The sequence below is a fragment of the Podarcis vaucheri genome, assembly GCF_965113315.1.
Source record: "Podarcis vaucheri genome assembly, chromosome: 17".
Lineage (NCBI taxonomy): Eukaryota > Metazoa > Chordata > Lepidosauria > Squamata > Lacertidae > Podarcis > Podarcis vaucheri.
This window is the reverse complement of record NC_138755.1, coordinates 31,175,521-31,187,411: the sequence shown is the minus strand read 5'-3', so window position 1 is coordinate 31,187,411 and position 11,891 is coordinate 31,175,521. Positions and strand designations below refer to the sequence as shown.

Sequence of the window (11,891 nt, the reverse complement as noted above, 5' to 3'; positions counted from 1 at the left end):
TGAAACAAGGAAATAATTTGCTGACATCTTTATTGTAAAGAACGCAGGGTGAGGGAGATGTGGGGAAGTCCAGTTGGTTATGAGAAAACATTCTGGAAAGATGGTTTTTTCTGTTCTTTCTTTTTTCTTTTCTTTTCTTTTTCTCTTATTGTTATTTCTTTATACTGACTGTACACTTGTATCTGAAAAAGCAATAAAAATATTTAAAAATAAAAAAAGAAAGTGGTGGGCTCTCCTTCACTGGATTTTTTTTTTTTTAAAAAAAAAGGTTGGAAGGCCATCTGTCAGTGATTCTTTAGCTGTGATTCCTTCATTGCCGAGGGTGAGACTAGATGTTCCTTGAGGCCCCTTCCAACTCTGTAATTGTATGATTATAAAATCAACGCACAATATGAAGAAGAAGAAGAAGAGTTTGGATTTGATATCCCGCCTTTCACTCCCCTTCAGGAGTCTCAAAGCGGCTAACATTCTCCTTTCCCTCCCTCCCCCACAACAAACACTCTGTGAGGTGAGTGGGGCTGAGAGACTTCAAGGAAGTATGACTAGCCCAAGGTCACCCAGCAGCTGCATGTGGAGGAGCGGAGACGCGAACCCCGTTCCCCAGATTACGAGTCTACCGCTCTTAACCACTACGCCACACTGGTAATCAAATCTTAAAAACAATCCCTTGGTCTAACCACACACACACACAAAATCAGCCCCACAGTGTGGTGTAGTGGTTAAGAGCGGTAGTCACGTAATCTGGGGAACCGGGTTCGCGTCTCCGCTCCTCCACATGCAGCTGCTGGGTGACCTTGGGCCAGTCACACTTCTGTGAAGTCTCTCAGCCCCACTCACCTCACAGAGTGTTTGTTGTGGGGGAGGAAGGGAAAGGAGAATGTTAGCCGCTTTGAGACTCCTGAAGGGGAGTGAAAGGCGGGATATCAAATCCAAACTCTTCTTCTTCTTCAAGGGGCGAGGGAAATATTGACTGCAAAATGCTAAGCACATCAACCACTCCATGTAGTGTATTTAGTTATTTTTTGGCGAAGGTCGCCCCCATGTATATTTTAGGAAGCATGCTAAACTTTGCCCAAAGCAACAACATACATATTAAAGTTAGAAAATGAAACTAGGGGTTTTTCTATCAACCAGAAAAACAACGTGTTTCCGTTTAGTGTTATGGGAGAAAACCCTGTCAGGCTTATTTCTACAAATAATCTCATTAACACCCCGCTGTTTTTGCAAGGTTCAATCTGACATAATTGAGGACATTTTAAGAGCACAAGCTGAATTAAGATGCATATGGAGCCAAAGTGCCCAAAAGGCAAACAAGACATTTGGACCAGATGTCAGCCTTGGGGGGCATTAAGCAGCTCTCTGCTGGGTGCTCCCACTGCTCCCAGAAACTCGCTTCTATGGAAGTCCACTCAGTAATCTTCCAAGGTTGACTTATAGGTGACATGAGGACTTTGTTCTATAGTTGCCTGGCAACTGCAAGACGACAAGCACAAACACTGCTTTATCACAGAATAGCAAAGTGGCCAATTAGGAGCTTGACCCAGGCACAAGTAAGGTTCACCCCCACCCTACCCCCCAAAAACAAACCTGGAGAGGCAGCAAGTACTTAGAAAATAAGGGAGCTGCCTGCTTGTGTTCCATTAAAGGTACCCAAGTAGCCCTTTCTCCAGACAAACTTGCCCATACAAAATGAATGGAGCAGAACTTGGCGTTACAAAGCAGGCAAGTGGCTTGGCTCAGCTGTCTGTGACTATCTGATTCAAAGGACCAGGAGGACTCTGCTTTGTGTTGCTAGCATTCTGGCTTGAAATGGTTGAAGTTCTCTCCTCTGATCAGCTGCTCTGGTAGCACAGAGAAGGGATGAGGAGCGTTTGGCCATGCTGGCTGAGGCTGATGGAAGCAGGAGCCCAACCACATCTGAAGGAACACATGCTCCCTGATGTGGCTTTTGGGCTAGCAGTGATACACAACAAAGATAAACAAAGGTGGTCTTTAGGCAAATTTTAAAAAAATGTATTATAAACACCAACAACTGGGAAACACTTGCCTGCGAGTGCTCCAATTGAAGAACAGCCTTTACCAAAGGTGTCATGGGCTTTGAAGACACTCAAACTCAGGATGCAAGGGAGAAACGTGCTAAGAGGAAGACACGACTGGCAAATCCACACCGTGATCAACTCCTGCCCAGAAACCAATGTCCCCACTGTAGAAGGACGTGTGGGTCCAGAATTGGCCTCCATAGTCACTTACGGACTCATTGTTAAAACCATGTTTATGGAAGACAATCTTACTCAGCTATGAGTGATTGCCAAAGAAGAAGACATGCCACAAGATCTTGTGGTTGGGAGGAACCTGAGGCTGGGGTGCAGTACTGTGCCATGGGAGGTACAAAATTTGTTGAGAACAGGTTTCCAAGACATCAACACATTGGATGCCATTATAAAGCTCCGTACATCGCTTGGGGTTAAATATGGTGCCACAAAGCCAGATTATGACCTGTCTTTCATTTATAAAACTAAAGCATTTCCCACTTCCATGGCTGCAAGGAGAGATTTGAAAAGGTAATTGCATAAGGACGTAAGAGCCTTGCTAAATCACAGTAAACTTTCTCTCTAGGTCAGCATTCTGTTCCTTCCATTTCTTATTCTTATTCTTATTCTTGATTCCTTTCCTAATGGTCTCCAGCATGGAGCCCATCTTTTCACAGTGGACACACACTGGGTGTCAAACTTTTCGTTGAGCTATCCACCATTAAGATCTCTTTTCTGGACAGTCATTACTAACTCTACCCTCTGTCTTGCAGGACATCTTGGGGAGAAGAAAAGGCTAAGGAGAAAACCCTACACAAATCCGGAGTCCCTAAGATGGTTGAATTGCATCTTGTATGCCTCCTTCCAGCAACTCCTGCAGACAAGCTGAGAGGTCTTGCCAGATGGGCAGCCCGAGGCCTCCATACACACACACTGCCCAGGCTTGCTCCCCAGAGAAATCACTTAGGTGCTGCTGCAGCAAAACCAATTTGAGAGGCAACAGTTACGAGTTACCGGTCTCTGCAGCCACAGCGGGCGTTGTGATTCTCCAGCGATTTGACTTCACCCCTGGAGGTGCACTCCATTGTTTCTTGAGACAGATGGATGCTAACAACTGCCAACTCAGTGCCCATCAGTGTATATGCAAAGTTGGGATTTGTTTTTCTTTAGCATGGCTCACTGATGTTGAACTGCATTTACCACACCAATGTTAATTGGTGCATGTTGTATTGTCCTATATTACCCCCTCAGTCACCCCGGAGGCCTAGTCAAGAACTGAACTGCATTCAGAATCCTCATGCTCCATTGACTTGCATGTAGACTGCTTGCCCTTGTAAATGTTCCAAAACTTTTTTAAAAAAATGCAAACAGGGATGCCTGTCTTTGACGCTAAATTCTGTTTCTTCAACTCTCTTAGCCACAGACACCAGCAACATATACCTTTTGCTGCAGGTCTCCAGCTGAATCTCTCTAGCAATGTGTTCTATTCCAGCTAAACAGAATGACATCACACAAACAACATTGTCTGAAAAGACATGGAAACCAGTTTTCAAAAAAAGAGAGATACGGTTTCGTCATTTTCTCTTCAGAACAACTTGAGAGGCTTCTAATATAATACACACCAGTGGAGAGCTGAATAAGGTTAATAACTCTCCAAGAATTTGTTCTTTCAGGAGCCTTGTTATATATTAGCATTTTAAGTCAGTTAGTACTATTTAATTTGCAAGTGTAGAAACTGTGCATTGTATGTATCTAATCCTATTCTGAATCTTACCATTAGCCTTCATACTGTCTCTTGGCTGATAACGGGTTCTACAGGATAATTGCATGCCAGGTGAAAAAAGCTTTATCCATTGGTTTGCTAAGATAGGACCTCCCGTCAGAAACAGAAGGCTTAGAATAGCCTCTGGGTTTAGTGATGGGACTGAATTAGTTGTCAGCATGCCACTTTATTCATACCATCTGCTTATCTTAAAAAAGGGGAAAGACCACCTCTGTAGTCTTGGCTCCAGTGGGCTGCCTCCAATTATACTGCTCTTCTGCTTCTTGTCTTAGCCTGAGGCCCAATTCATATATGAGCTCAGCAGTGTGGTTGCCACCTGCATTGAAATTATGTGGGCTCTGCTCCATGTGGCAAAAGTGATGTGTGAAACAAAACTGCTATGTAGTGGTAGCAATTGGAAGTGGCAACTATTAAACAAGCTGCCTCAAAAAGGAGAGGTCGATTTAGTGCAGGGGTCAGCAAACTTTTTCAGCAGGGGGCCGGTCCACTGTCCCTCAGACCTTGTGGGTGGACGGACTATATTTTTTTTGGGGGGGAGGAAATGAATGAATTCCTATGCCCCACAAATAACCCAGAGATGCATTTTAAATAAAAGCACACATTATACTCATGTAAAAACACCAGGCAGGCCCCACAAATAACCCAGAGGTGCATTTTAAACAAAAGGATACATTCTACTCCTGTAAAAACATGCTGATTCCCAGACCGTCCGTGGGCCAGATTTAGAAGGCGATTGGGCTGGATCTGGCCACCAGGCCTTAGTTTGCCTACCCATGCTTTGGTGTGGCTGCCACAACTGTATGGGAGGTGCCTTGCTCATGGATTGACGCCAGATAGGCTCTTAACCTTTGATTTACACGGGACGGATAAATAGTGTAAAAGTCTCGTCAAAGCCCCACACCCTCAAGGAGATGCAGGAACTGTAATCTGGCAATTCCATGTGCTTCCACTGTCCAAATTTAACAGATCTGCATGTCCCCCAGTTCTGCGGGAAAATGGCAACGATGGCACACCAGTAGGAATACTATGGACGTTACGCTTACATCTTTCTATCACTTTACTCAAGGAAGCCTCATTTGCTATGGTGGTGCCCAATCTCCAATTATGAGAGATCCTTTCAGAGATCTTCACTGTGCGTATGGGATTTCACCACCCTGAATGAATGAATGAATGAATGAACAAGCAAATATATTTATGTATGTATGCAACCATGTATATATGAATAACTATATGCATGCATTACGTTTATATCCTACCAAATAGCTGTCAAAAGGCTCTCAGCTATAGAAATCAACACAGGAACGACGGCAACCATGCAGTGGAACTTACCCCTTAGCAAATGTGATTTGAGGCTGGAGAATTTGCCCAATATCTTCCACAGTGATGACCACTGCAAATAATAAAATTTCCTCACAGTGATCATTTCACACATTTGTGGCCTGTTAGTCCATCGGCTGGCTGGTTTCCTCTTCCTAATGCATCTAGATAATGTTCATAGTTTGTTTTCATTATTTCCTCAAGTTATTTCTTTCTCTTTTGCCGCTTGCCTTATTATCAGCATGTGTGTGTGTTGCCAGGTTCCATTATAGTCTTGTCCATGGGTAGGCAAACTAAGGCCCGGGGGCCAGATCCTGCCCAATCGCCTTCTAAATCCGGCTCATGGACAGTCCGGGAATCAGCGTGTTTTTACATGAGTAGAATGTGTTGTTTTATTTAAAATGCATATCTGAGTTATTTGTGGGGCCTGTCTGGTGTTTTTACATGAGTAGAATGTGTGCTTTTATTTAAAGGTAAAGGGACCCCTGACCACTAGGTCCAGTCGTGGCCGACTCTGGGGTTGCGGTGCTCATCTCGCTTTATTGGCCGAGGGAGCCGGCATACAGCATACAGCTTCCGGGTCATGTGGCCAGCATGACTAAGCCGCTTCTGGTGAACCAGAGCAGTGCACGGAAACACTGTTTACCTTCCAGCCTATTTATCTACTTGCACTTTGACGTGCTTTCGAATGGCTAGGTGGGCAGGAGCAGGGACCAAGCAATGGGAGCTCGCCCTGTTGCGGGGATTCGAACTGCCGACCTTCTGATCGGCAAGTACTAGGATAGGTGGTTTAACCCACAGTGCCACTAGCTGGCTATAGACCAGTTAGGCAACTCCCCACTTGTCTTGTGATGCTGACTCATCACATGATGCTGAGTCAGCATTTCCTCTTAGCACAGAGTGTTAACTCCTTGATACCCACAACACTCCAACAGCTGGCTCCTATGTTTTCAAGTTTATTTCAGCTGATGCTCTAACACTTGAGAAGTTCCCTCTTTTGAAAACTAAAAATGATCATATTATACTTTCTGGGTAATTTTTCAATCAGATTTATATTGAATTGGGTAGCATGTGATTACTGTTCCCAAGCAGTTTTGACAGCACTTACATCTTACACCCGATCTAGGACACAAATCAGGATTAAGTTCAGAGTCATATCCTCTATAGTTGACTTCATGAATATGTGTTGAAAGGTATAGTAGTTTATTGTATCTCAAAATATTATTTCTTTGTCATAACAAGAACATGTTATTGTGAAGATAATTTGTTATTACATTTCTTTTTCTTTCTTTTAACAGCAAGCTGCTTTATGCATCAGACCATTGATCTATTTTTTCCATATTTTTAATTAAATGTTCTGTTTTACATTTTTGAATATTCATTTAAACCAGTGTTTTTCAACCTTTTTTTGGGCAAAGGCACACTTGTTTCATGAAAAAAATCACGAGGCACACCACCACTGTGTGCGGAGAGGGAGATGTCAGAGCCCCGCTGCTCTCTATGGGGAATCGGATGAGAGCAGACCGTCTGTCCGCTCTCATCCGATCCCATCCAATCTGATCCCCACCCAGGACAGATGGAAAATAGGGTGGACACAGTCCAGCGCCTGCCTAGTGGGCAAAAATTTGAATTTTTCAATTTTTCCCATGGCACACCAGGCAACATCTCGCGGCACACTAGTGTGCCACGGAACAGTGGTTGAAAAACACTGATTTAAACAACCTTAAAATATCAATGACTTCCCTTCTCCTCTCTCCATGGTTCATTTAGCATAACATAAATCCCTGCATATTTTATATAAACTAAACTATTAAGTATTCCATTATTACATCCATCAAAACTTACACTGTTGAATTTATCTTAATGCTGCCCACGTTTTCAAATATACACAATTCCCCCCATATATTCAATAAACATTTTCAAATCTTCTTTAAACATATGTTCTTCTTGTTCTATTATTCTATATGTTAGGTCCACAACATACATTCCATCAGTTTAAGTTGCCATTCTTCTTTAGTTGGGACTTCGCTTGTTTTCCATTTCGGGGCTAACAACACACGGGCTGCAGTAGTGGCATATATAACATTTCCACTATCTCAATATGTAGTTCAGTAGTACTTCCAACCAGTCTGAAAAGCACAGGCAAGCAACTGCCTACTTGCAAGGATCCAGTGAATCAGAAGTGGACAGTGATTGGTTTACATGTTGATGTGGACCTTCTGTGCTGTCACTTTCAAGAGACGCTATACTGAATCCAGATTTGACCTTTTCTTATTGATGCTCAATGGGACTGCTTCCAGGAAAGAGGCCAGCTACACTAGAATTTAACTCATCAAGCATCTCAGTGAAGCAAAGAGGTTTTGCAGTGGACTTTTCTTCCTTCATGGTGGCGCAGCAGTTATGCTCACTTCGGGGGAAGCATGACCTACTGTACTTTACCATCTATAAGACGCCCCCATGGATAAGACGCCCCCTAATTTTCAGGACTCAATATCAAGAAAATGGGGGGAGATTATCCAGAATGGGAGGAATGCTGATAAAAACCTCACCCAAATTCCAAACACTTGCGATCAAACGCAATGCAGAAGCCTCCTATAGTATTTCCATTTGATACCAGCAGCTGCCAATCACACACCCAATTGCCGCAGCAGAGCCCAATCACCAGCAGCCATTCTCGCAGCAGCAACCAATCGTCAGCGGACATTCTCGCAGCAACAACCAATCACAAGCAGACATTGTCACAGCAGCCTATCACCCAAAATAACACCAGTGACAAGCTACTACTCAAGACAGGAATCATTTCCACTGTCCCCCCCTGCACTACCCATGTATAAGACTACCCCAATTTTAAAGTGTTGTTTTAAGGTTAAAAAAAAAATCCATCTTATAGACGGAAAAGTATGGTAGGTGCTTAGGAGTGACTTCGAACTCTCCAGCCTTGTTCATTGCCTGTTCACTCCCTGCTAATCCCAACTCACAGAGTGGAGAGAAACAGCAGGCCAGGAGAAATGGTTTTCTTCTGTGTGCAAATTGAGGATCAAGCCCTTGGCAATCACGAAAAGAAACGAATAATTTGCAAAATCTACTGAGGATTCAGCTTTGTTAAACGGCTCAGTAATTTCCACCAGCATTACTACAATGAGGTCTGATTCGCAGTGACATCCAAGCTTCAACATTGCATGGCTTGCCAATTATTTTAGGCTGATCTGAATGTGAATCTGAAAATTTCCCTTTATGCTACTATAGCTCTCCAAAACATATACTGCCCCAACAGTTAAAAAGCATTCTCTCTAAAATGTCCCCAGACAATACCATTTATGTTGTATGTCAACTCTCTTTATATAAAAGAGTGCACTGATTATTCTGCTTAAAAGTTATACCATGTTTCCCTCATAATTGCATGTCTTATTGAATTCCACAATTTTTGGGGGTAAATTATATCTGCAATGCTCCACTAAAGATTAAAAATGCAACAATTAGGGTGACCATATTCAAAGCAGGGAAAAGGTTACGTATCTTTAATATGTGTGTATAAGATGGATTTTATTATCCACAAGTGAAAGGGATGCTTGAAGAATTGGACTTTTGCATGTTCCTAAATCAAACGACTTGCTCTGCACTTCTTGGCACACACTGTGTGGATGGAAACTAGATGGTCCACCAGATTTCACACATCTCTGAATATTGCAGCACAATTCTCAGTAGTTTAAACAAACACATTTAATTGAGAGAAAACACATGCTTTAATATATATTTTGAGGGCGTAAATATCAGGGGTGTATGTAAAAGATACAGAAAGTCCCAAATCAAGAAGTGAAGCAAGGCTGCTTGGGACAGTTTTAAAGCTGTCTATGCTGTGGCAGGATCTCTCCCAAGTGCCTGAAACTAAAGTGTTAGTGTATATGTGTGTGTGATCCTATTGATTCTTCTAGACCTCTCAGCAACCGCCAATCATAATCTACCATGGCATCTCATTCTTCTGGGTCATTTTGCTGAAATGGGCTTGGAAGGCACAGCACTGAATCACTTGCCAACTATTTTATGCTGAACTGCATGTGAATCTGAAAATTTCCTCCCTCAGTTGTACCGTCTGTCTGTCCATCTATCCATCTATCAATCTATCTGTCCATCCATCCATCCATCCATCCATCCATCCATCCATCCATCCATCTCCCTTTCAATGCTTTTCAAAACATTCACCTGTAAAACACATTCACCTGTAAAACACATTCACCTGTAAAACACATTCACATGTGCATTGTGTGTTCATCACATATGTAAAGCCAGAAGTGGCTGGTGAGGAGGGGAGGCACCACACACCTGGTCTTCCAGCTTCTGAGTGCCTGTCATGTATTAGAAGAGGAGCGACAATGTGGCAGGGAGGTTAGTGTTGTGTTGGTGCATCAGTTGACCCAATCTGGTGCTCCCAGTGCACTCACACAGCGCCGACCTCCTTGCCACCTCATCCCTCTCCCTCCCAGTAAACAGTAGTGACTCAGCTGTCAGGAGGGTGGGTATGCAGCGGTGTCCTTTTTCACTCACCACTCTTATATAAAACACAAATTTTTGGGGTGACCCCCTTTTGTACGCCAAAAAGCATTACAACAGTCAGTCATGTGCATAATGTGACTAGGAGCTGCATTCCAGTCCACAAGGAAGTTAGGGAACATTGGATGAAGAAGCGGACCAAAGGTATCTTGTCCAGCCCTGGTACCAGGCATCAGAAACACTCATAGGCAGTAGAATACATTGTCACTACTAGAGCTATACTGAATGTCCTCTAATTTTCTGTATTTGCCTCATATATAGCTAATCTAATGCAACTGATCAGACTGCCCATAGCTCAGCCCCTCAATTCATATTTGTATATGATTTTTTATTGTATAATTGCTGCCACCCAGTGCCCTGTTGTCATCCTGGCTGCTTTTGGGGAGGCATCATAATCATCCCTCTCCTTTTGTGGTTTTGCACATACCACTATTCAATCATGTTGACTACTCTTAACACTCTTGGAATGAGTGTGTGTGTGTTTGGTTTTTTTTTACATGAAAAAGATCGCGGAATGTGGTGAGTAGCCTTGGCTTTTGAAACTTGAGGTGTATATTTTTAGGACTTGTCGTGAGACTTTAGGCTGAAGGGTGGGTATTAAATGAAATTGTAATCTTCATCATCCTCACCTCAGCCCTAAACATTAAGGGTTGTATTCAGTGTGGTGTTATGTGAATTTTCGTAGGGCATTTGTTCAGTGGAACATTCTCCTCTCCTTCAGATCTGATCTGATCTAGGGGTTCTTCTGACCCTCTGCAGCAGTTTTGGTGAGGACCTGGGACATGCACTTGGTGAGAAGGAGGGCAAATCCCTTTAAACAAGTGGAAATCCTTGCATAGTTGGTGGCAAGTGGGAGCTGAATACCATCCTAAACATGTTTCCTTTTCAGACATACTGAACAGATGAGTCAAAAAGAAGCCCTTTGGATTAGAGTGATGTTTGTAAACTTCCGTGGACAGCTGAGATCATTCCGACAGCGTTTTCCAAAGGAATTTCCCTGTGTCCTCAGCCACACAATTTGCTCAGTAAAACCGGCAGCAGAATTTATGGTTTATCTTTCCTCTGTTTCATTTAGCATTATTTAAAGACATGCTTATAATTCCATCGAAGCTAATAGGATTTCTGTTAAAGTATACATTGGAGTGTTTTGCTGAATCAAAGCCTTTGAATAGAACTCAAAAGCAGCATGTTTGTGTTTCAGCTCAGAATACTTCTTTAAAAAGTGCCGCTGGATGAAAGATGAAAGCAGGCAGATTTGAAACATGCATTGAAAATGTGACTTTAATTGACTGCTATGATGACTTCGGCGCATCCTGGTAGGATGTTACATATGTCACCTGAATTGGGTAATTCATATCCTTTGATCATTGTTTTGGATAGCATCACCACATATCTGCAGTCAGCTTGTAGAACATGGGTTTCTGTGCATTTTTTTTTTTTTAGCTTGACATCCCATTTCCAAAATTTACAGCCATTCTATTTGCTGCTCTGTGTCGTATCTTCCTAATGTTTCTATTTGGATTAAAGGAACAACTCGCTTGGAAAACGCCATTTAAAAAACAAACGCACAAAAAATGCTCCTTTGCATAATCTGAATCATTACCTTCTCCTGGACAGGGTACCATAGCATTCCTGCTAATAATCTGCAAAAATACTTTCAGCCAAGCAACTGGCCCATCAGTAGAACAGATTGTATTTGCCAGAATGCAATCAAAGCTACATGTAGATCCGTACCATTATTTCTCCTCCCTATGCCTTGACACTTTCAACACAGCTTAACCTTGTCTCAATGCAGCCTCATCAGTCATGATCCGTGTGTCTTGCAAGGATTCTAGCCCAGTGGGCTTATTCTTGAACAGGCAACTGGAGCATGCAGGGATTTAGTCTGTGCGCCACTATGTGGCTCTTACCAAAGAGGGGGCTTCAGGGAAAACAGGCACATCAGCAAGGATGCATATTGACATTGATTGGACAGGTAGTCCTTCCTAATTCCTCATAAGGGAGTTCGGGTCATGACTGCTGTTTGCTGATCCACCTGCACAGCTCTGACTCCATCTGCCTTTTCTAGGTTTCACAAAATGCTAATTTTCCAAGCACATCAGAAAACATATATTTTCCTACGGAGAATTAATAGGAGGAACACACTATTCTTGCATTGATACCTATCCAAATAGTTAAGGTAAACTGTAGAGCCTTATTTTGAGGGAATACGT

The 11,891-nt window shown here is 42.8% G+C and overlaps 1 long non-coding RNA gene across 1 annotated transcript; it reads left to right on the top strand.

Annotated features, from left to right (window-relative positions):
* Nucleotides 1–1,534: 1,534 nt before the first annotated feature.
* On the top strand, nucleotides 1,535–10,721 carry LOC309522216. The gene is made up of 3 exons (XR_014214986.1): nucleotides 1,535–1,988; nucleotides 10,400–10,469; nucleotides 10,568–10,721. It is a non-coding gene; the product is annotated as an uncharacterized lncRNA (long non-coding RNA).
* The last annotated feature ends 1,170 nt before the right edge of the window (nucleotides 10,722–11,891 follow it).